A 5,950-nucleotide genomic window follows, 5' to 3' on the forward strand; every position below is an offset into this window, starting at 1 on the left:
TTGAAAGTTTGGTTATAAATAAATACCCATTACATAGAAGCGTCAACTTATTTTATATTGGAAATGTTCTGGAATATATTAAGCACATGAGGTGGTTTACAGCATAATTTATTCACTTACACTGCTATAAGAATTAAAAAATATGCCAGTGAAAAAAGTGTGAAAACGTAGTGTTATGTATTTAAATAATTTTGCTAACTTTAACACGGCAATTCATAATACTGTTTAACCGTAATGGTTACTTATTATTTACTCGCTTCATCCCACACTTTTACTTCCACCTGGCAAATAGGCTTTAAGATTTATATATCAAGAAAAAAGGGGTTGACAAGTGTGTTGAAACAAGCATTTATAGTTTCAGACTGCTCTCAAAACTTATGACAAATTACTGTCATTCAAAACCACAGTTTTTAGAATATTCTACTTAAAAAGGGATAGGGCGTTTTGAAAAACATTCGTTTCATGAAAAACTATTTTTATCAAATACAACATTATTTAAACATAGTGCTACAGAAGACAAGAAGTTTTGTTAACTCAAACAATTTTTTTTTTAAAACCAACTATACTTCTTTAAGGAATTATTAAACGAGTAATATTTTCATATTGCATTTTAAATACTTTTATTGAAAATTTTTCACTAGCCATGGCCGTTCTTTTAACTCTCTTTAGCCGTTTCTATCCATTTTAGTATTATCGTAAAAGTTATTTTTTTATATTTATAAACCTTTGCTTCTTGATTGTTAAAATATAAGTAAAAAATATATATAATGTTGCGGAGATCAAGTAAAATCATTTATATAAGCTATAGTTAGCGTGCAGCAGAGAGAATTTCTGATATTCTGAACATGGTGTTCTTTCCAGTGTCCGGAATCTTGCGTTTAATAGCGTCGCCAAGCTAGACAAATAATTGATTACATGTATACAGCAAATATGTTCCAAACTGAGTAATGATAAAATACGCTTTGGGCACCAAATTAGACAGTGGTGCGCTCAATGCTTTACAAGGATTATTACAATATTAATCGGTAAACAAAGCCCTAAGATCTTAGCTTAAACGAGGGATTTTAAAATGAGTTTCGAGAATTGTAGACCTAGAGGAACAAATCTTAGTAAATGGGTGTATTAAAGGAAAAAAAGTAAGTTAGAGGAGGGTTACATAAGCTAAGGTGACCGTTAGACGAGGAAAGTTTGGAGATTGGAACCTCTGCGGATACAAGCTGCCTATTGAAAATGAGTTTAAAGTGGTTATTCCAGATATTTTCCCAGAAATGGATACAGAAACTGTAAAGGCGGTTCTTCTGTTTTAACGGTTCAACCCGTCTGAAGTAATTAAAATGCGCTCCTTTGAAAAGGAAAGACAACCCCTACCCCTACCCGTCAAGGCGTCTAAAATGGGAAACAAGAGCTTAAATTTGAAAAGTAATGGGTGTATCGCCGTGTCGGTTGATTCCCTGAAAAGAAGAGGGGGTGGATTGGTCAGTGCTATAGATGTCAACTATTTGGACATACAGAGTAATACTCTAAGCCAAGCTACAAATGCGCTAAATGCAATGGCCCTCACGGCTCGACATCCTGCACTAAAAGCGAAAATGAAAAGCCTACCTGCCCTAATTGCCCAAGAATGCATGTTTCAAATTGTAGAGGATGCAGAACCACCAGAAATATGCTCCTCTGAGAAAAATTCATAATAATTTTTCAACTAAAAAAGCTTTCAAGAATTCTGAAAGTTTTCATTTAAAAAAAATATAAGCTACGCACCGCCTACTAAACAGAACTTAGAACCTGAAGCAACTAATACAGCTCCCTAAACGACCTGAAGAATAACTTTGTAGCAACACTTACCAATGCGATCCATTAAGGAGCTAATTTAGAAATTAACTAATTTTTAGATTATCTAAATGCAGGCCAACTCAGAAATTTATTGCCCGTATGAACCTGGACAAAATTTTACATCTTGTACACATCTGAAGGAAGGTAACCGTTTAAGGCACCTAACTATTCTGTTCACTTACACGACAGGAAAGATACTGGAGGAGAAGGCGTAGCTGCCTTAACTGGATAAAACATTACCCACCAAGCGTTCTAATTTATAGAGGTAACTTTAGAAGCTGTCTGCGTAAATATAGAGCTCTGTTACATTGGGATAGTCAATATTACTGTCCCTTACAAATATTTCGACAAGGTAATGCCTAAAATTGCGGGGGGTTTTATGTCTCGAGATTTAAACTTCAAAAACCCTTTGTAGAATAGCAGGCGGAAGAGCGACAATGAAATAAGGTTTGCCGGAATGACCGACAAAAATATTTAATTTTTATTGGCTTAAATCATCACAGTATCATAAATTATTTAAGTACCTGTTATCGTCAAATAACGCTTTGTACTCTCTTCGGATCCTAACCCCATCTTCATATAGATAGGAGATAAGTCAGTCTCGGTAACCTGGGTTGAAAAAGTAACCAGTTTGGCACCCATTTCGGGAATAGTTAGACAAGCATAGACACCATGGAGCAATTCATAGGGAAAATACTTGATTTAGACACGGCTGTTGTGCAAATAGAAGGAGCTATAAAAGCGAACTATAGTAAGCCCACAAAAACCAACAATACAACTCTATGGACCACATTAGATTTCAGATTAAGAGAAGGCGAAAGCAAGATATCCGAACTCTTGTTTCCAAGCGATAAAAAACTTTACAATCAATATTTGAAATTAAGGAGAATTTGAAAGCCTGGTTTAACTAAAGCTGGCCAAAAAAATTAGGGGCTTTGGGCCAGAGAATAATTCTTGAAGGAAATTAACAAGAACCATTCGAACTACTGAGACTATGGGCATAACACCGCTCATCCATGGTGCTGGACGCCTCAGCTACCATGTCCTCCGAAATAGTAGAGGCATTTGCTGACGCACTAAAAGCCTACTCATATCGATTAGAATGCGCACCGCTTTAAGTATGTGTCCACCATAGCTACTAACTATTTGGGATCTAACATATGTAACAACGTTAAGCTTATCACCAGTGCAGAATCTTAAAACTATTATCCAATCCCTTAATACTAGAAAAGTCTCGCCCTGATAATGCTTAAGAACTTAATTCCACGAGCTATCTCTATGATTTTAAGATTAATTAATTCAAATATTCAAGACAGCTTACTTCCCCAAACTGTGGAAATTGGCTTGCGTAATTTTCATTCCTATAATTAGTTCCTCTAACTGTTTTATTAAAGATTATCACCCAAAAAGCTTGTGGTCCGGCCTAGAAAATGAGATAGAGGCGGGGTTCCTTGTAAATTATAAGAATTAGTGGATGGCAAGTGCGTCCTGTCTAATTTTTAATTTGGTTTTCGAATTAAGTACTCCACAATTCATTAGATAATCAGGCTTACTAGAGAAGCTACAGAAGCTTTCTTAAAAAAAAAAGTAAAACGTGCGTTCTTTTAGATATATTAAGAAGACTCTTCGGTAAAAGAGGGCACGACGATCTAGCTCCCTTTTTTACTTGACTGTGGTGGTACACCTCATACCTAAAGAATAGAACCTTAACTGCTAGAGTAAATTCATTGGAGTCCGCTTTTAGACAATCAAAGGTGGTGTTCCACAAGGTTTCTTAGTACCCCCTTTCCTTTTTTCTATCTACATGCGCGACATGCCACAACTGCCGAAAAAAAAATAGAAACTAGGCTCACTACGTTGGCAACACAGCCTTATATTATAGTTCAAAATCTGCTAGTTCAAAATCCGCCTGTCTGGTGTTTAAAAACGTACAGTCTCAGTTTACAGTAGTTGAGACATGGTTTTTAACAGGGAGGCTTATAATTAACTAGCCGAAAAGTAGCTTTGTAATTATAACAAAGGGAAGGATACTTCCCTAGATCCCTAGTAAACTCTCATTCCTCGATCTAAGAAGGATAGATATCTCGAAATTGTGCGTGACGAAGGACTAAGCTGAACTCCGCATCTTTCTTAAGTTGTTTTAAAACCAAGAAAGCTATAGCCGTGTTAGACCCCTTACTATGCAGGAAAAGCAAACTGCATTTAAAAAAGAGTTTCCGTAGTTATACTCCCGCTGATGGTCTATGACTCTACCACTTGTGTCTATTTTTTAAACGAACATATTCGTCGACTACAAATACTAAAAAATCACCTTCTGAAAATGGTGGGTGCCCCCTTGCTTTGGGCACAACAGCTAACTACATAGGAAATGTACCCTCCAGCCTATTTAAGTTTATCTTATTTGACAGCTTCTTAATTAGTACTTTTCCTTGGTTGCCAAGTACTCCCGGTCAAAACATTTCTTAGGCCTAGTAATAGAGGGGAGAGCTATGGCTAAGATTATAGTTTATTATATTTACTTAATTATATATATATATATATTTATATTTATAATATTATGGAACGGAAACTAATCCATCCCTTTTCATTTAATATTTTTATTACTTTGCTTCTACGTCTTTTTACTATATACTATTTAGCTATGATAACGCGCACCTATCCTCGTTAATGGCGCATAGAATCGTTAAGGAACATGTGGTTTTTGCTCCCTTAATTAAAGTAAATTAAGCAGCAATCCATCATAAATCACAGCTGCAGTAAGCCAGTGCTATAATGTGTGACACTTCGTCTTTTTGGTATCCAGCTTTCTCTTTTTTTCTTTTTTTTTGTTCATTTTGCTGTTTTAGTTGTTTGTTTTTAAATATATTTCTTTATTATTTAGTTATTCTATTACCTATTCAATCTATAATATACCCTTTTTTATTAAAATACTTATTTTTTATCTATAATTGTTAGACTTGTTACTTTATTAAAAATTACTTAAATCTGTTTTGCTTATTTAACTTGACAACAATTTTTTATACCATTCTTGAATTTTGCCTGCTCTATTATTAAAATTGTTATCGAGTTAAGCGTATTAACAGGGAATACTACGGAAACCGTTTTACCTTTCTATTAAATCCTTTTGTTTTCGTCTCATTTAAACACTTGCTTCCTTTTTAGAAGGAACTTGCAATATTAAACTTATACTATATCCAAACTGACCTTTTCACGTATATATATATTATTTGGAAGTAAAACTGGTCAATGGCCCTCGTTTAGTAATTTATTTCTTAGTTGTAGGCAACAGTTTGTAAAAGTTAAGGTGGTATAAACTTCCTGTATTACTACACTTTGGCATTGGTTCTTCCCTTCTTTAGGCACTTAAATTTTATTTGTTTCTCTCCATGCCTCCCTTGAAAGAGAAGTCGCCAATTTATTTAGAAACCACTCTTGGTTCCTGTTCTCCTGTTTAAAATTGAACTCTATCGGAAGGGCTACCTCTATCTATTAAATATCGATGGCCTAATGAGTGCTTTTAATATTGAAGAGTTTCATAAGTTAATATTCGTTGATATGACTTTGAATTTAATAAGATAGCTTCTGTTAAATAGAACAGATAGAGTGCGCATTGCAAATCACTTTTTTTAACGTTAGCCACTAACCAGCGTGCCTTTTATCATCAACTTATACTTACTTTGGTTGCATTGCTATTTTTACTAAGTTAATAAAAAAGGCAGACTTGATATGGTTCTTTATTTACAACTGTTGCATATTTATGCAATTTTATAACTCTTTCGAATTCTTCTCTTCCTTTTGAAAATTTGTCCCCAACCATTATAAAATCAACTACAAAAGTCATTGTATTAAGGGAAAATTATAAAGTATTATTCTGCACTCAATTGCTTTCTAAGTGATAAAAATATAGAGAGTCTTTTTACCTCCAAAGCTTTATCGATAAAGAGTTCTTATATAATAATGAAAAGTTTAAAGTTATATACAAAATTGACGAATACCTAAATCTTAGCCTCTTCACATTTTCAAAAGCAGGCATACCCATTCAAATTTTTAAAACAGCTATTGATTCAATCTTTATTGACGTTCCTTTTCCTCCAATGTTCCGGTTTAGAAAATACCACAG

This window comes from Zophobas morio, unplaced genomic scaffold (genome assembly GCF_036711695.1).
Source record: "Zophobas morio isolate AGI-343-1 ecotype UQ-CSIRO unplaced genomic scaffold, CSIRO_AGI_Zmor_V1 ptg000157l, whole genome shotgun sequence".
Taxonomy (NCBI): domain Eukaryota; kingdom Metazoa; phylum Arthropoda; class Insecta; order Coleoptera; family Tenebrionidae; genus Zophobas; species Zophobas morio.